We start from the raw sequence: 19,600 nt of genomic DNA, 5'->3' as shown, positions 1-19,600 counted from the left end.
ATACAAGCTTGTCAGTTGCAGATTAAAGTAAAGCGATGCAACAAAAACTTACAGCATTTGCTATTCCCAGGTGCTAACAGATAGTTTTTTTAATTAATCACTGCACTTCACATCCTAGCATGTCATCTTGAAAGTAAATTAAAGTGATGCAAGAGAAGCTTACAGCATCTCGTAGTCCAAGGTGCTAACAGATAGATTTTTGAGGAATCACTGCACTTCACATTCAGGCATGTGAGTTGGAGAGTAAATGAAAGTGATGCAAAAAAAACTTACAGCATCTGCTATTCCCAGGTGCTAACAGATAGTTTTTTTTATTAATCACTGCACTTCACATTTGAGCATGTCAGCTTGAAAGTAAATTAAAGTGATGCAAGAAAAGCTTACAGCACCTGGTATTCCTAGGTAGGGTCCCACCTCAGTACTATTCAGGCCCAAACTTGCTTAGCTTCCAAGGTCAGATGAGATTGGGCGTTCTCAAGCTGGTGTGGCCGTAAGCCTTAAACACTTACTCAAATTGCCTAATCATAGCAAATATGATCAAAGACCAATCTGACAATTTTTTTTATTAATCCCTGCACTTGACATTCTAGAATGTTATCTTGAATGTAATTAAATGATGCAATAAAAGCTTACAATATGGAGCTGGTATACGGAGGCACTAATTATTCACTGTACTTCAAATTTGAACATGATAGCTTGAACATAAATTAAAGGGATGCAAACAATCTTACAGCACCTGCTATTCCCTGGTACTAAAATATTTCTATTTAATCTGTACACTTCACATACAAGCTTGTCAGTTGCAGATTAAAGTAAAGTGATGCAACAAAAACTTACAGCATCTGCTATTCCCAGGTGCTAACAGATAGTTTTTTTAATTAATCACTGCATTTCACATCCTAGCATGTCATCTTGACAGTTAATTAAAGTGATGCAAGAGAAGCTTACAGCATCTCGTAGTCCAATGTGCTAACATATAGTTTTTTGATGAATCACTGCACTTCACATTCAGGCATGTGAGTTGGAGAGTAAATGAAAGTGATGCAAAAAAAATTTACAGCATCTGCTATTCCCAGGTGCTAACAGATAGTTTGAGTTAATTATTCACTGCACTTCAAATTTGAACATGATAGCTTGAACATAAATTAAAGGGATGCAATACAATCTTACAGCACCTGCTATTCCCTGGTACTAAAATATTTCTATTTAATCTGTCCACTTCACATACAAGCTTGTCAGTTGCAGATTAAAGTAAAGTGATGCAACAAAAACCTACAGCATCTGCTATTCCCAGGTGCTAACAGATAGTTTTTTTAATTAATCACTGCATTTCACATCTTAGCATGTCATCTTGACAGTAAATTAAAGTGATGCAAGAGAAGCTTACAGCATCTCATAGTCCAAGGTGCTAACAGATAGTTTTTTGATGAATCACTGCACTTCACATTCAGGCATGTGAGTTGGAGGGTAAATGAAAGTGATGCAAAAAAAACTTACAGCATCTGCTATTGCCAGGTGCTAACAGATAGTTTTTTTTTATTAATCACTGCACTTCACATTTGAGCATGTCAGCTTGAAAGTAAATTAAAGTGATGCAAGAAAGGCTTACAGCACCTGGTATTCCTAGGTAGGGTCCCACCTCAGTACTATCCAGGCCCAAACTTGCTTAGCTTCCAAGGTCAAATGAGATTGGGCATTCTCAAGCTGGTGTGGCCGTAAGCCTTAAACACGTACTCAAATTGCCTAATCATAGGAAATATGATCAAAGACCAATCTGACAATTTTTTTTATTAATCCCTGCAATTGACATTCTAGAATGTTATCTTGAATGTAAATTAAATGATGCAATAAAAGCTTACAACATCTGGTATACGGAGGCACTAACAGACAGTTTTTTGATGAATCACTGCACTTCACATTCAGGCATGTGAGTTGGAGAGTAAATGAAAATGATGCAAAAAAAACTTACAGCATCTGCTATTCCCAGGTGCTAACAGATAGTTTGAGTTAATTATTCACTGCACTTCAAATTTGAACATGATAGCTTGAACATAAATTAAAGGGATGCAAACAATCTTACAGCACCTGCTATTCCCTGGTACTAAAATATTTCAATTTAATCTGTACACTTCACATACAAGCTTGTCAGTTGCAGATTAAAGTAAAGTGATGCAACAAAAACTTACAGCATCTGCTATTCCCAGGTGCTAACAGATAGTTTTTTTAATTAATCACTGCATTTCACATCCTAGCATGTCATCTTGACAGTAAATTAAAGTGATGCAAGAGAAGCTTACAGCATCTCGTAGTCCAAGGTGCTAACAGATAGATTTTTGAGGAATCACTGCACTTCACATTCAGGCATGTGAGTTGGAGAGTAAATGAAAGTGATGCAAAAAAAACTTACAGCATCTGCTATTCCCAGGTGCTAACAGATAGTTTGAGTTAATTATTCACTGCACTTCAAATTTGAACATGATAGCTTGAACATAAATTAAAGGGATGCAATACAATCTTACAGCACCTGGTATTCCTAGGTAGGGTCCCACCTCAGTACTATCCAGGCCCAAACTTGCTTAGCTTCCAAGGTCAGATGAGATTGGGCGTTCTCAAGCTGGTGTGGCGGTAAACCTTAAACACTTACTCAAATTGCCTAATCATAGCAAATATGATCAAAGACCAATCTGACAATTTTTTTTATTAATCCCTGCACTTGACATTCTAGAATGTTATCTTGAATGTAATTAAATGATGCAATAAAAGCTTACAATACGGAGCTGGTATACGGAGGCACTAATTATTCACTGCACTTCAAATTTGAACATGATAGCTTGAACATAAATTAAAGGGATGCAAACAATCTTACAGCACCTGCTATTCCCTGGTACTAAAATATTTCTATTTAATCTGTACACTTCACATACAAGCTTGTCAGTTGCAGATTAAAGTAAAGTGATGCAACAAAAACTTACAGCATCTGCTATTCCCAGGTGCTAACAGATAGTTTTTTTAATTAATCACTGCATTTCACATCCTAGCATGTCATCTTGACAGTAAATTAAAGTGATGCAAGAGAAGCTTACAGCATCTCGTAGTCCAAGGTGCTAACATATAGTTTTTTGATGAATCACTGCACTTCACATTCAGGCATGTGAGTTGGAGAGTAAATGAAAGTGATGCAAAAAAAACTTACAGCATCTGCTATTCCCAGGTGCTAACAGATAGTTTTTTTTATTAATCACTGCACTTCACATTTGAGCATGTCAGCTTGAAAGTAAATTAAAGTGATGCAAGAAAAGCTTACAGCACCTGGTATTCCTAGGTAGGGTCCCACCTCAGTACTATTCAGGCCCAAACTTGCTTAGCTTCCAAGGTCAGATGAGATTGGGCGTTCTCAAGCTGGTGTGGCCGTAAGCCTTAAACACTTACTCAAATTGCCTAATCATAGCAAATATGATCAAAGACCAATCTGACAATTTTTTTTATTAATCCCTGCACTTGACATTCTAGAATGTTATCTTGAATGTAATTAAATGATGCAATAAAAGCTTACAATATGGAGCTGGTATACGGAGGCACTAATTATTCACTGTACTTCAAATTTGAACATGATAGCTTGAACATAAATTAAAGGGATGCAAACAATCTTACAGCACCTGCTATTCCCTGGTACTAAAATATTTCTATTTAATCTGTACACTTCACATACAAGCTTGTCAGTTGCAGATTAAAGTAAAGTGATGCAACAAAAACTTACAGCATCTGCTATTCCCAGGTGCTAACAGATAGTTTTTTTAATTAATCACTGCATTTCACATCCTAGCATGTCATCTTGACAGTTAATTAAAGTGATGCAAGAGAAGCTTACAGCATCTCGTAGTCCAATGTGCTAACATATAGTTTTTTGATGAATCACTGCACTTCACATTCAGGCATGTGAGTTGGAGAGTAAATGAAAGTGATGCAAAAAAAACTTACAGCATCTGCTATTCCCAGGTGCTAACAGATAGTTTGAGTTAATTATTCACTGCACTTCAAATTTGAACATGATAGCTTTAACATAAATTAAAGGGATGCAATACAATCTTACAGCACCTGCTATTCCCTGGTACTAAAATATTTCTATTTAATCTGTACACTTCACATACAAGCTTGTCAGTTGCAGATTAAAGTAAAGTGATGCAACAAAAACTTACAGCATCTGCTATTCCCAGGTGCTAACAGATAGTTTTTTTAATTAATCACTGCATTTCACATCCTAGCATGTCATCTTGACAGTAAATTAAAGTGATGCAAGAGAAGCTTACAGCATCTCGTAGTCCAAGGTGCTAACATATAGTTTTTTGATGAATCACTGCACTTCACATTCAGGCATGTGAGTTGGAGAGTAAATGAAAGTGATGCAAAAAAAATTTACAGCATCTGCTATTCCCAGGTGCTAACAGATAGTTTGAGTTAATTATTCACTGCACTTCAAATTTGAACATGATAGCTTGAACATAAATTAAAGGGATGCAATACAATCTTACAGCACCTGCTATTCCCTGGTACTAAAATATTTCTATTTAATCTGTCCACTTCACATACAAGCTTGTCAGTTGCAGATTAAAGTAAAGTGATGCAACAAAAACCTACAGCATCTGCTATTCCCAGGTGCTAACAGATAGTTTTTTTAATTAATCACTGCATTTCACATCTTAGCATGTCATCTTGACAGTAAATTAAAGTGATGCAAGAGAAGCTTACAGCATCTCATAGTCCAAGGTGCTAACAGATAGTTTTTTGATGAATCACTGCACTTCACATTCAGGCATGTGAGTTGGAGGGTAAATGAAAGTGATGCAAAAAAAACTTACAGCATCTGCTATTGCCAGGTGCTAACAGATAGTTTTTTTTTATTAATCACTGCACTTCACATTTGAGCATGTCAGCTTGAAAGTAAATTAAAGTGATGCAAGAAAGGCTTACAGCACCTGGTATTCCTAGGTAGGGTCCCACCTCAGTACTATCCAGGCCCAAACTTGCTTAGCTTCCAAGGTCAAATGAGATTGGGCATTCTCAAGCTGGTGTGGCCGTAAGCCTTAAACACGTACTCAAATTGCCTAATCATAGGAAATATGATCAAAGACCAATCTGACAATTTTTTTTATTAATCCCTGCAATTGACATTCTAGAATGTTATCTTGAATGTAAATTAAATGATGCAATAAAAGCTTACAACATCTGGTATACGGAGGCACTAACAGACAGTTTTTTGATGAATCACTGCACTTCACATTCAGGCATGTGAGTTGGAGAGTAAATGAAAATGATGCAAAAAAAACTTACAGCATCTGCTATTCCCAGGTGCTAACAGATAGTTTGAGTTAATTATTCACTGCACTTCAAATTTGAACATGATAGCTTGAACATAAATTAAAGGGATGCAAACAATCTTACAGCACCTGCTATTCCCTGGTACTAAAATATTTCTATTTAATCTGTACACTTCACATACAAGCTTGTCAGTTGCAGATTAAAGTAAAGTGATGCAACAAAAACTTACAGCATCTGCTATTCCCAGGTGCTAACAGATAGTTTTTTTAATTAATCACTGCATTTCACATCCTAGCATGTCATCTTGACAGTAAATTAAAGTGATGCAAGAGAAGCTTACAGCATCTCGTAGTCCAAGGTGCTAACAGATAGATTTTTGAGGAATCACTGCACTTCACATTCAGGCATGTGAGTTGGAGAGTAAATGAAAGTGATGCAAAAAAAACTTACAGCATCTGCTATTCCCAGGTGCTAACAGATAGTTTGAGTTAATTATTCACTGCACTTCAAATTTGAACATGATAGCTTGAACATAAATTAAAGGGATGCAATACAATCTTACAGCACCTGGTATTCCTAGGTAGGGTCCCACCTCAGTACTATCCAGGCCCAAACTTGCTTAGCTTCCAAGGTCAGATGAGATTGGGCGTTCTCAAGCTGGTGTGGCGGTAAACCTTAAACACTTACTCAAATTGCCTAATCATAGCAAATATGATCAAAGACCAATCTGACAATTTTTTTTATTAATCCCTGCACTTGACATTCTAGAATGTTATCTTGAATGTAATTAAATGATGCAATAAAAGCTTACAATACGGAGCTGGTATACGGAGGCACTAATTATTCACTGCACTTCAAATTTGAACATGATAGCTTGAACATAAATTAAAGGGATGCAAACAATCTTACAGCACCTGCTATTCCCTGGTACTAAAATATTTCTATTTAATCTGTACACTTCACATACAAGCTTGTCAGTTGCAGATTAAAGTAAAGTGATGCAACAAAAACTTACAGCATCTGCTATTCCCAGGTGCTAACAGATAGTTTTTTTAATTAATCACTGCATTTCACATCCTAGCATGTCATCTTGACAGTAAATTAAAGTGATGCAAGAGAAGCTTACAGCATCTCGTAGTCCAAGGTGCTAACATATAGTTTTTTGATGAATCACTGCACTTCACATTCAGGCATGTGAGTTGGAGAGTAAATGAAAGTGATGCAAAAAAAACTTACAGCATCTGCTATTCCCAGGTGCTAACAGATAGTTTGAGTTAATTATTCACTGCACTTCAAATTTGAACATGATAGCTTGAACATAAATTAAAGGGATGCAATACAATCTTACAGCACCTGGTATTCCTAGGTAGGGTCCCACCTCAGTACTATCCAGGCCCAAACTTGCTTAGCTTCCAAAGTCAGATGAGATTGGGCGTTCTCAAGCTGGTGTGGCCGTAAACCTTAAACACTTACTCAAATTGCCTAATCATAGCAAATATGATCAAAGACCAATCTGACAATTTTTTTTATTAATCCCTGCACTTGACATTCTAGAATGTTATCGTGAATGTAATTAAATGATGCAATAAAAGCTTACAATACGGAGCTGGTATACGGAGGCACTAATTATTCACTGCACTTCAAATTTGAACATGATAGCTTGAACATAAATTAAAGGGATGCAATACAATCTTACAGCACCTGCTATTCCCTGGTACTAAAATATTTCTATTTAATCTGTACACTTCACATACAAGCTTGTCAGTTGCAGATTAAAGTAAAGCGATGCAACAAAAACTTACAGCATTTGCTATTCCCAGGTGCTAACAGATAGTTTTTTTAATTAATCACTGCACTTCACATCCTAGCATGTCATCTTGAAAGTAAATTAAAGTGATGCAAGAGAAGCTTACAGCATCTCGTAGTCCAAGGTGCTAACAGATAGATTTTTGAGGAATCACTGCACTTCACATTCAGGCATGTGAGTTGGAGAGTAAATGAAAGTGATGCAAAAAAAACTTACAGCATCTGCTATTCCCAGGTGCTAACAGATAGTTTTTTTTATTAATCACTGCACTTCACATTTGAGCATGTCAGCTTGAAAGTAAATTAAAGTGATGCAAGAAAAGCTTACAGCACCTGGTATTCCTAGGTAGGGTCCCACCTCAGTACTATTCAGGCCCAAACTTGCTTAGCTTCCAAGGTCAGATGAGATTGGGCGTTCTCAAGCTGGTGTGGCCGTAAGCCTTAAACACTTACTCAAATTGCCTAATCATAGCAAATATGATCAAAGACCAATCTGACAATTTTTTTTATTAATCCCTGCACTTGACATTCTAGAATGTTATCTTGAATGTAATTAAATGATGCAATAAAAGCTTACAATATGGAGCTGGTATACGGAGGCACTAATTATTCACTGTACTTCAAATTTGAACATGATAGCTTGAACATAAATTAAAGGGATGCAAACAATCTTACAGCACCTGCTATTCCCTGGTACTAAAATATTTCTATTTAATCTGTACACTTCACATACAAGCTTGTCAGTTGCAGATTAAAGTAAAGTGATGCAACAAAAACTTACAGCATCTGCTATTCCCAGGTGCTAACAGATAGTTTTTTTAATTAATCACTGCATTTCACATCCTAGCATGTCATCTTGACAGTTAATTAAAGTGATGCAAGAGAAGCTTACAGCATCTCGTAGTCCAATGTGCTAACATATAGTTTTTTGATGAATCACTGCACTTCACATTCAGGCATGTGAGTTGGAGAGTAAATGAAAGTGATGCAAAAAAAACTTACAGCATCTGCTATTCCCAGGTGCTAACAGATAGTTTGAGTTAATTATTCACTGCACTTCAAATTTGAACATGATAGCTTTAACATAAATTAAAGGGATGCAATACAATCTTACAGCACCTGCTATTCCCTGGTACTAAAATATTTCTATTTAATCTGTACACTTCACATACAAGCTTGTCAGTTGCAGATTAAAGTAAAGTGATGCAACAAAAACTTACAGCATCTGCTATTCCCAGGTGCTAACAGATAGTTTTTTTAATTAATCACTGCATTTCACATCCTAGCATGTCATCTTGACAGTAAATTAAAGTGATGCAAGAGAAGCTTACAGCATCTCGTAGTCCAAGGTGCTAACATATAGTTTTTTGATGAATCACTGCACTTCACATTCAGGCATGTGAGTTGGAGAGTAAATGAAAGTGATGCAAAAAAAACTTACAGCATCTGCTATTCCCAGGTGCTATCAGATAGTTTGAGTTTATTATTCACTGCACTTCAAATTTGAACATGATAGCTTGAACATAAATTAAAGGGATGCAATACAATCTTACAGCACCTGCTATTCCCTGGTACTAAAATATTTCTATTTAATCTGTCCACTTCACATACAAGCTTGTCAGTTGCAGATTAAAGTAAAGTGATGCAACAAAAACCTACAGCATCTGCTATTCCCAGGTGCTAACAGATAGTTTTTTTAATTAATCACTGCATTTCACATCTTAGCATGTCATCTTGACAGTAAATTAAAGTGATGCAAGAGAAGCTTACAGCATCTCATAGTCCAAGGTGCTAACAGATAGTTTTTTGATGAATCACTGCACTTCACATTCAGGCATGTGAGTTGGAGGGTAAATGAAAGTGATGCAAAAAAAACTTACAGCATCTGCTATTGCCAGGTGCTAACAGATAGTTTTTTTTATTAATCACTGCACTTCACATTTGAGCATGTCAGCTTGAAAGTAAATTAAAGTGATGCAAGAAAGGCTTACAGCACCTGGTATTCCTAGGTAGGGTCCCACCTCAGTACTATCCAGGCCCAAACTTGCTTAGCTTCCACGGTCAAATGAGATTGGGCATTCTCAAGCTGGTGTGGCCGTAAGCCTTAAACACGTACTCAAATTGCCTAATCATAGCAAATATGATCAAAGACCAATCTGACAATTTTTTTTATTAATCCCTGCAATTGACATTCTAGAATGTTATCTTGAATGTAAATTAAATGATGCAATAAAAGCGTACAACATCTGGTATACGGAGGCACTAACAGACAGTTTTTTGATGAATCACTGCACTTCACATTCAGGCATGTGAGTTGGAGAGTAAATGAAAATGATGCAAAAAAAACTTACAGCATCTGCTATTCCCAGGTGCTAACAGATAGTTTGAGTTAATTATTCACTGCACTTCAAATTTGAACATGATAGCTTGAACATAAATTAAAGGGATGCAAACAATCTTACAGCACCTGCTATTCCCTGGTACTAAAATATTTCTATTTAATCTGTACACTTCACATACAAGCTTGTCAGTTGCAGATTAAAGTAAAGTGATGCAACAAAAACTTACAGCATCTGCTATTCCCAGGTGCTAACAGATAGTTTTTTTAATTAATCACTGCATTTCACATCCTAGCATGTCATCTTGACAGTAAATTAAAGTGATGCAAGAGAAGCTTACAGCATCTCGTAGTCCAAGGTGCTAACAGATAGATTTTTGAGGAATCACTGCACTTCACATTCAGGCATGTGAGTTGGAGAGTAAATGAAAGTGATGCAAAAAAAACTTACAGCATCTGCTATTCCCAGGTGCTAACAGATAGTTTGAGTTAATTATTCACTGCACTTCAAATTTGAACATGATAGCTTGAACATAAATTAAAGGGATGCAATACAATCTTACAGCACCTGCTATTCCCTGGTACTAAAATATTTCTATTTAATCTGTACACTTCACATACAAGCTTGTCAGTTGCAGATTAAAGTAAAGTGATGCAACAAAAACTTACAGCATCTGCTATTCCCAGGTGCTAACAGATAGTTTTTTTAATTAATCACTGCATTTCACATCCTAGCATGTCATCTTGACAGTAAATTAAAGTGATGCAAGAGAAGCTTACAGCATCTCGTAGTCCAAGGTGCTAACATATAGTTTTTTGATGAATCACTGCACTTCACATTCAGGCATGTGAGTTGGAGAGTAAATGAAAGTGATGCAAAAAAAACTTACAGCATCTGCTATTCCCAGGTGCTAACAGATAGTTTGAGTTAATTATTCACTGCACTTCAAATTTGAACATGATAGCTTGAACATAAATTAAAGGGATGCAATACAATCTTACAGCACCTGCTATTCCCTGGTACTAAAATATTTCTATTTAATCTGTACACTTCACATACAAGCTTGTCAGTTGCAGATTAAAGTAAAGTGATGCAACAAAAACTTACAGCATTTGCTATTCCCAGGTGCTAACAGATAGTTTTTTTAATTAATCACTGCACTTCACATCCTAGCATGTCATCTTGAAAGTAAATTAAAGTGATGCAAGAGAAGCTTACAGCATCTCGTAGTCCAAGGTGCTAACAGATAGATTTTTGAGGAATCACTGCACTTCACATTCAGGCATGTGAGTTGGAGAATAAATGAAAGTGATGCAAAAAAAACTTACAGCATCTGCTATTCCCAGGTGCTAACAGATAGTTTTTTTTATTAATCACTGCACTTCACATTTGAGCATGTCAGCTTGAAAGTAAATTAAAGTGATGCAAGAAAAGCTTACAGCACCTGGTATTCCTAGGTAGGGTCCCACCTCAGTACTATTCAGGCCCAAACTTGCTTAGCTTCCAAGGTCAGATGAGATTGGGCGTTCTCAAGCTGGTGTGGCCGTAAGCCTTAAACACTTACTCAAATTGCCTAATCATAGCAAATATGATCAAAGACCAATCTGACAATTTTTTTTATTAATCCCTGCACTTGACATTCTAGAATGTTATCTTGAATGTAATTAAATGATGCAATAAAAGCTTACAATACGGAGCTGGTATACGGAGGCACTAATTATTCACTGTACTTCAAATTTGAACATGATAGCTTGAACATAAATTAAAGGTATGCAAACAATCTTACAGCACCTGCTATTCCCTGGTACTAAAATATTTCTATTTAATCTGTACACTTCACATACAATCTTGTCAGTTGCAGATTAAAGTAAAGTGATGCAACAAAAACTTACAGCATCTGCTATTCCCAGGTGCTAACAGATAGTTTTTTTAATTAATCACTGCATTTCACATCCTAGCATGTCATCTTGACAGTTAATTAAAGTGATGCAAGAGAAGCTTACAGCATCTCGTAGTCCAATGTGCTAACATATAGTTTTTTGATGAATCACTGCACTTCACATTCAGGCATGTGTGTTGGAGAGTAAATGAAAGTGATGCAAAAAAAACTTACAGCATCTGCTATTCCCAGGTGCTAACAGATAGTTTGAGTTAATTATTCACTGCACTTCAAATTTGAACATGATAGCTTGAACATAAATTAAAGGGATGCAATACAATCTTACAGCACCTGCTATTCCCTGGTACTAAAATATTTCTATTTAATCTGTACACTTCACATACAAGCTTGTCAGTTGCAGATTAAAGTAAAGTGATGCAACAAAAACTTACATCATCTGCTATTCCCAGGTGCTAACAGATAGTTTTTTTAATTAATCACTGCATTTCACATCCTAGCATGTCATCTTGACAGTAAATTAAAGTGATGCAAGAGAAGCTTACAGCATCTCGTAGTCCAAGGTGCTAACATATAGTTTTTTGATGAATCACTGCACTTCACATTCAGGCATGTGAGTTGGAGAGTAAATGAAAGTGATGCAAAAAAAACTTACAGCATCTGCTATTCCCAGGTGCTAACAGATAGTTTTTTTTATTAATCACTGCACTTCACATTTGAGCATGTCAGCTTGAAAGTAAATTAAAGTGATGCAAGAAAAGCTTACAGCACCTGGTATTCCTAGGTAGGGTCCCACCTCAGTACTATTCAGGCCCAAACTTGCTTAGCTTCCAAGGTCAGATGAGATTGGGCGTTCTCAAGCTGGTGTGGCCGTAAGCCTTAAACACTTACTCAAATTGCCTAATCATAGCAAATATGATCAAAGACCAATCTGACAATTTTTTTTATTAATCCCTGCACTTGACATTCTAGAATGTTATCTTGAATGTAATTAAATGATGCAATAAAAGCTTACAATACGGAGCTGGTATACGGAGGCACTAATTATTCACTGTACTTCAAATTTGAACATGATAGCTTGAACATAAATTAAAGGGATGCAAACAATCTTACAGCACCTGCTATTCCCTGGTACTAAAATATTTCTATTTAATCTGTACACTTCACATACAAGCTTGTCAGTTGCAGATTAAAGTAAAGTGATGCAACAAAAACTTACAGCATCTGCTATTCCCATTTGCTAACAGATAGTTTGAGTTAATTATTCACTGCACTTCAAATTTGAACATGATAGCTTGAACATAAATTAAAGGGATGCAATACAATCTTACAGCACCTGCTATTCCCTGGTACTAAAATATTTCTATTTAATCTGTACACTTCACATACAAGCTTGTCAGTTGCAGATTAAAGTAAAGTGATGCAACAAAAACTTACAGCATCTGCTATTCCCAGGTGCTAACAGATAGTTTTTTTAATTAATCACTGCATTTCACATCCTAGCATGTCATCTTGACAGTAAATTAAAGTGATGCGAGAGAAGCTTACAGCATCTCGTAGTCCAAGGTGCTAACATATAGTTTTTTGATGAATCACTGCACTTCACATTCAGGCATGTGAGTTGGAGAGTAAATGAAAGTGATGCAAAAAAAACTTACAGCATCTGCTATTCCCAGGTGCTAACAGATAGTTTTTTTTATTAATCACTGCACTTCACATTTGAGCATGTCAGCTTGAAAGTAAATTAAAGTGATGCAAGAAAAGCTTACAGCACCTGGTATTCCTAGGTAGTGTCCCACCTCAGTACTATTCAGGCCCAAACTTGCTTAGCTTCCAAGGTCAGATGAGATTGGGCGTTCTCAAGCTGGTGTGGCCGTAAGCCTTAAACACTTACTCAAATTGCCTAATCATAGCAAATATGATCAAAGACCAATCTGACAATTTTTTTTATTAATCCCTGCACTTGACATTCTAGAATGTTATCTTGAATGTAATTAAATGATGCAATAAAAGCTTACAATACGGAGCTGGTATACGGAGGCACTAATTATTCACTGTACTTCAAATTTGAACATGATAGCTTGAACATAAATTAAAGGGATGCAAACAATCTTACAGCACCTGCTATTCCCTGGTACTAAAATATTTCTATTTAATCTGTACACTTCACATACAAGCTTGTCAGTTGCAGATTAAAGTAAAGTGATGCAACAAAAACTTACAGCATCTGCTATTCCCAGGTGCTAACAGATAGTTTTTTTAATTAATCACTGCATTTCACATCCTAGCATGTCATCTTGACAGTAAATTAAAGTGATGCAAGAGAAGCTTACAGCATCTCGTAGTCCAATGTGCTAACATATAGTTTTTTGATGAATCACTGCACTTCACATTCAGGCATGTGAGTTGGAGAGTAAATGAAAGTGATGCAAAAAAAACTTACAGCATCTGCTATTCCCAGGTGCTAACAGATAGTTTGAGTTAATTATTCACTGCACTTCAAATTTGAACATGATAGCTTGAACATAAATTAAAGGGATGCAATACAATCTTACAGCACCTGCTATTCCCTGGTACTAAAATATTTCTATTTAATCTGTACACTTCACATACAAGCTTGTCAGTTGCAGATTAAAGTGATGCAACAAAAACTTACAGCATTTGCTATTCCCAGGTGCTAACAGATAGTTTTTTTAATTAATCACTGCACTTCGCATCCTAGCATGTCATCTTGAAAGTAAATTAAAGTGATGCAAGAGAAGCTTACAGCATCTCGTAGTCCAAGGTGCTAACAGATAGATTTTTGAGGAATCACTGCACTTCACATTCAGGCATGTGAGTTGGAGAGTAAATGAAAGTGATGCAAAAAAAACTTACAGCATCTGCTATTCCCAGGTGCTAACAGATAGTTTTTTTTTATTAATCACTGCACTTCACATTTGAGCATGTCAGCTTGAAAGTAAATTAAAGTGATGCAAGAAAAGCTTACAGCACCTGGTATTCCTAGGTAGGGTCCCACCTCAGTACTATTCAGGCCCAAACTTGCTTAGCTTCCAAGGTCAAAGGAGATTGGGCGTTCTCAAGCTGGTGTGGCCTTAAGCCTTGAACACTTACTCAAATTGCCTAATCATAGCAAATATGATCAAAGACCAATCTGACAATTTTTTTTATTAATCCCTGCACTTGACATTCTAGAATGTTATCTTGAATGTAATTAAATGATGCAATAAAAGCTTACAATACGGAGCTGGTATACGGAGGCACTAATTATTCACTGTACTTCAAATTTGAACATGATAGCTTGAACATAAATTAAAGGGATGCAAACAATCTTACAGCACCTGCTATTCCCTGGTACTAAAATATTTCTATTTAATCTGTACACTTCACATACAAGCTTGTCAGTTGCAGATTAAAGTAAAGTGATGCAACAAAAACTTACAGCATCTGCTATTCCCAGGTGCTAACAGATAGTTTTTTTAATTAATCACTGCATTTCACATCCTAGCATGTCATCTTGACAGTTAATTAAATTGATGCAAGAGAAGCTTACAGCATCTCGTAGTCCAATGTGCTAACATATAGTTTTTTGATGAATCACTGCACTTCACATTCAGGCATGTGAGTTGGAGAGTAAATGAAAGTGATGCAAAAAAAACTTACAGCATCTGCTATTCCCAGGTGCTAACAGATAGTTTGAGTTAATTATTCACTGCACTTCAAATTTGAACATGATAGCTTGAACATAAATTAAAGGGATGCAATACAATCTTACAGCACCTGCTATTCCCTGGTACTAAAATATTTCTATTTAATCTGTACACTTCACATACAAGCTTGTCAGTTGCAGATTAAAGTAAAGTGATGCAACAAAAACTTACAGCATCTGCTATTCCCAGGTGCTAACAGATAGTTTTTTTAATTAATCACTGCATTTCACATCCTAGCATGTCATCTTGACAGTAAATTAAAGTGATGCAAGAGAAGCTTACAGCATCTCGTAGTCCAAGGTGCTAACATATAGTTTTTTGATGAATCACTGCACTTCACATTCAGGCATGTGAGTTGGAGAGTAAATGAAAGTGATGCAAAAAAAACTTACAGCATCTGCTATTCCCAGGTGCTAACAGATAGTTTGAGTTAATTATTCACTGCACTTCAAATTAGAACATGATAGCTTGAACATAAATTAAAGGGATGCAATACAATCTTACAGCACCTGCTATTCCCTGGTTCTAAAATATTTCTATTTAATCTGTACACTTCACATACAAGCTTGTCAGTTGCAGATTAAAGTAAAGTGATGCAACAAAAACTTACAGCATTTGCTATTCCCAGGTGCTAACAGATAGTTTTTTTAATTAATCACTGCACTTCACATCCTAGCATGTCATCTTGAAAGTAAATTAAAGTGATGCAAGAGAAGCTTACAGCATCTCGTAGTCCAAGGTGCTAACAGATAGATTTTTGAGGAATCACTGCACTTCACATTCAGGCATGTGAGTTGGAGAATAAATGAAAGTGATGCAAAAAAAACTTACAGCATCTGCTATTCCCAGGTGCTAACAGATAGTTTTTTTTATTAATCACTGCACTTCACATTTGAGCATGTCAGCTTGAAAGTAAATTAAAGTGATGCAAGAAAAGCTTACAGCACCTGGTATTCCTAGGTAGGGTCCCACCTCAGTACTATTCAGGCCCAAACTTGCTTAGCTTCCAAGGTCAGATGAGATTGGGCGTTCTCAAGCTGGTGTGGCCGTAAGCCTTAAACACTTACTCAAATTGCCTAATCATAGCAAATATGATCAAAGACCAATCTGACAATTTTTTTTATTAATCCCTGCACTTGACATTCTAGAATGTTATCTTGAATGTAATTAAATGATGCAATAAAAGCTTACAATACGGAGCTGGTATACGGAGGCACTAATTATTCACTGTACTTCAAATTTGAACATGATAGCTTGAACATAAATTAAAGGTATGCAAACAATCTTACAGCACCTGCTATTCCCTGGTACTAAAATATTTCTATTTAATCTGTACACTTCACATACAAGCTTGTCAGTTGCAGATTAAAGTAAAGTGATGCAACAAAAACTTACAGCATCTGCTATTCCCAGGTGCTAACAGATAGTTTTTTTAATTAATCACTGCACTTCACATCCTAGCATGTCATCTTGAAAGTAAATTAAAGTGATGCAAGAGAAGCTTACAGCATCTCGTAGTCCAAGGTGCTAACAGATAGATTTTTGAGGAATCACTGCACTTCACATTCAGGCATGTGAGTTGGAGAGTAAATGAAAGTGATGCAAAAAAAACTTACAGCATCTGCTATTCCCAGGTGCTAACAGATAGTTTGAGTTAATTATTCACTGCACTTCAAATTTGAACATGATAGCTTGAACATAAATTAAAGGGATGCAATACAATCTTACAGCACCTGCTATTCCCTGGTACTAAAATATTTCTATTTAATCTGTACACTTCACATACAAGCTTGTCAGTTGCAGATTAAAGTAAAGTGATGCAACAAAAACTTACAGCATCTGCTATTCCCAGGTGCTAACAGATAGTTTTTTTAATTAATCACTGCATTTCACATCCTAGCATGTCATCTTGACAGTAAATTAAAGTGATGCAAGAGAAGCTTACAGCATCTCGTAGTCCAAGGTGCTAACATATAGTTTTTTGATGAATCACTGCACTTCACATTCAGGCATGTGAGTTGGAGAGTAAATGAAAGTGATGCAAAAAAAACTTACAGCATCTGCTATTCCCAGGTGCTAACAGATAGTTTGAGTTAATTATTCACTGCACTTCAAATTTGAACATGATAGCTTGAACATAAATTAAAGGGATGCAATACAATCTTACAGCACCTGCTATTCCCTGGTACTAAAATATTTATTTTTAATCTGTACACTTCACATACAAGCTTGTCAGTTGCAGATTAAAGTAAAGTGATGCAACAAAAACTTACAGCATCTGCTATTCCCAGGTGCTAACAGATAGTTTTTTTTATTAATCCCTGCAATTGACATTCTAGCATGTTATCTTGAATGTAAATTAAATGATGCAATAAAAGCTTACAACATCTGGTATACGGAGGCACTAACAGACAGTTTTTTGATGAATCACTGCACTTCACATTCAGGCATGTGAGTTGGAGAGTAAATGAAAGTGATGCAAAAAAAACTTACAGCATCTGCTATTCCCAGGTGCTAACAGATAGTTTGAGTTAATTATTCACTGCACTTCAAATTTGAACATGATAGCTTGAACATAAATTAAAGGGATGCAATACAATCTTACAGCACCTGCTATTCCCTGGTACTAAAATATTTCTATTTAATCTGTACACTTCACATACAAGCTTGTCAGTTGCAGATTAAAGTAAAGTGATGCAACAAAAACTTACAGCATCTGCTATTCCCAGGTGCTAACAGATAGTTTTTTTAATTAATCACTGCATTTCACATCCTAGCATGTCATCTTGACAGTAAATTAAAGTGATGCAAGAGAAGCTTACAGCATCTCGTAGTCCAAGGTGCTAACATATAGTTTTTTGATGAATCACTGCACTTCACATTCAGGCATGTGAGTTGGAGAGTAAATGAAAGTGATGCAAAAAAAACTTACAGCATCTGCTATTCCCAGGTGCTAACAGATAGTTTGAGTTAATTATTCACTGCACTTCAAATTTGAACATGATAGCTTGAACATAAATTAAAGGGATGCAATACAATCTTACAGCACCTGCTATTCCCTGGTACTAAAATATTTATTTTTAATCTGTACACTTCACATACAAGCTTGTCAGTTGCAGATTAAAGTAAAGTGATGCAACAAAAACTTACAGCATCTGCTATTCCCAGGTGCTAACAGATAGTTTTTTTAATTAATCACTGCATTTCACATCCTAGCATGTCATCTTGACAGTAAATTAAAGTGATGCAAGAGAAGCTTACAGCATCTCGTAGTCCAAGGTGCTAACATATAGTTTTTTGATGAATCACTGCACTTCACATTCAGGCATGTGAGTTGGAGAGTAAATGAAAGTGATGCAAAAAAAACTTACAGCATCTGCTATTCCCAGGTGCTAACAGATAGTTTGAGTTAATTATTCACTGCACTTCAAATTAGAACATGATAGCTTGAACATAAATTAAAGGGATGCAACACAATCTTACAGCACCTGCTATTCCCTGGTTCTAAAATATTTCTATTTAATCTGTACACTTCACATACAAGCTTGTCAGTTGCAGATTAAAGTAAAGTGATGCAACAAAAACTTACAGCATTTGCTATTCCCAGGTGCTAACAGATAGTTTTTTTAATTAATCACTGCACTTCACATCCTAGCATGTCATCTTGAAAGTAAATTAAAGTGATGCAAGAGAAGCTTACAGCATCTCGTAGTCCAAGGTGCTAACAGATAGATTTTTGAGGAATCACTGCACTTCACATTCAGGCATGTGAGTTGGAGAATAAATGAAAGTGATGCAAAAAAAACTTACAGCATCTGCTATTCCCAGGTGCTAACAGATAGTTTTTTTTATTAATCACTGCACTTCACATTTGAGCATGTCAGCTTGAAAGTAAATTAAAGTGATGCAAGAAAAGCTTACAGCACCTGGTATTCCTAGGTAGGGTCCCACCTCAGTACTATTCAGGCCCAAACTTGCTTAGCTTCCAAGGTCAGATGAGATTGGGCGTTCTCAAGCTGGTGTGGCCGTAAGCCTTAAACACTTACTCAAATTGCCTAATCATAGCAAATATGATCAAAGACCAATCTGACAATTTTTTTTATTAATCCCTGCACTTGACATTCTAGAATGTTATCTTGAATGTAATTAAATGATGCAATAAAAGCTTACAATACGGACCTGGTATACGGAGGCACTAATTATTCACTGTACTTCAAATTTGAACATGATAGCTTGAACATAAATTAAAGGTATGCAAACAATCTTACAGCACCTGCTATTCCCTGGTACTAAAATATTTCTATTTAATCTGTACACTTCACATACAAGCTTGTCAGTTGCAGATTAAAGTAAAGTGATGCAACAAAAACTTACAGCATCTGCTATTCCCAGGTGCTAACAGATAGTTTTTTTAATTAATCACTGCACTTCACATCCTAGCATGTCATCTTGAAAGTAAATTAAAGTGATGCAAGAGAAGCTTACAGCATCTCGTAGTCCAAGGTGCTAACAGATAGATTTTTGAGGAATCA

General features: G+C 36.1%; 1 non-coding gene and 14 pseudogenes across 1 annotated transcript; all 15 read right to left on the bottom strand.

Moving 5' to 3' along the window:
* Positions 1–377: 377 nt before the first annotated feature.
* On the bottom strand, positions 378–496 carry LOC145645026 (5S ribosomal RNA; annotated as a pseudogene).
* A 1,106-nt stretch (positions 497–1,602) lies between these two features.
* LOC145647674 (5S ribosomal RNA) lies at positions 1,603–1,721 on the bottom strand (annotated as a pseudogene).
* Positions 1,722–2,512: 791 nt separating this feature from the next.
* LOC145650603 (5S ribosomal RNA) lies at positions 2,513–2,631 on the bottom strand (annotated as a pseudogene).
* Positions 2,632–3,297: 666 nt separating this feature from the next.
* On the bottom strand, positions 3,298–3,416 carry LOC145645015 (5S ribosomal RNA; annotated as a pseudogene).
* Positions 3,417–4,961: 1,545 nt separating this feature from the next.
* Positions 4,962–5,080, bottom strand: LOC145647673 (5S ribosomal RNA; annotated as a pseudogene).
* Positions 5,081–5,871: 791 nt separating this feature from the next.
* On the bottom strand, positions 5,872–5,990 carry LOC145650602 (5S ribosomal RNA; annotated as a pseudogene).
* A 667-nt stretch (positions 5,991–6,657) lies between these two features.
* LOC145650233 (5S ribosomal RNA) lies at positions 6,658–6,776 on the bottom strand (annotated as a pseudogene).
* Positions 6,777–7,443: 667 nt separating this feature from the next.
* Positions 7,444–7,562, bottom strand: LOC145645004 (5S ribosomal RNA; annotated as a pseudogene).
* Positions 7,563–9,106: 1,544 nt separating this feature from the next.
* On the bottom strand, positions 9,107–9,225 carry LOC145650053 (5S ribosomal RNA; annotated as a pseudogene).
* A 1,668-nt stretch (positions 9,226–10,893) lies between these two features.
* On the bottom strand, positions 10,894–11,012 carry LOC145644993 (5S ribosomal RNA; annotated as a pseudogene).
* A 1,105-nt stretch (positions 11,013–12,117) lies between these two features.
* LOC145644982 (5S ribosomal RNA) lies at positions 12,118–12,236 on the bottom strand (annotated as a pseudogene).
* Positions 12,237–13,120: 884 nt separating this feature from the next.
* On the bottom strand, positions 13,121–13,239 carry LOC145646612 (5S ribosomal RNA). The gene has a single exon (XR_014116204.1). It is a non-coding gene; the product is annotated as a 5S ribosomal RNA (ribosomal RNA).
* A 1,101-nt stretch (positions 13,240–14,340) lies between these two features.
* LOC145650837 (5S ribosomal RNA) lies at positions 14,341–14,459 on the bottom strand (annotated as a pseudogene).
* A 1,544-nt stretch (positions 14,460–16,003) lies between these two features.
* LOC145644970 (5S ribosomal RNA) lies at positions 16,004–16,122 on the bottom strand (annotated as a pseudogene).
* A 2,860-nt stretch (positions 16,123–18,982) lies between these two features.
* Positions 18,983–19,101, bottom strand: LOC145644959 (5S ribosomal RNA; annotated as a pseudogene).
* Positions 19,102–19,600: the final 499 nt, after the last annotated feature.

This window comes from Electrophorus electricus, chromosome 13 (genome assembly GCF_041902795.1).
Source record: "Electrophorus electricus isolate QZ-2024a chromosome 13, ASM4190279v1, whole genome shotgun sequence".
In the NCBI taxonomy this organism is placed as follows: domain Eukaryota; kingdom Metazoa; phylum Chordata; class Actinopteri; order Gymnotiformes; family Gymnotidae; genus Electrophorus; species Electrophorus electricus.
The sequence above is the reverse complement of the archived record's forward strand: the minus strand, read 5'-3'. Positions and strand labels throughout refer to the sequence as shown.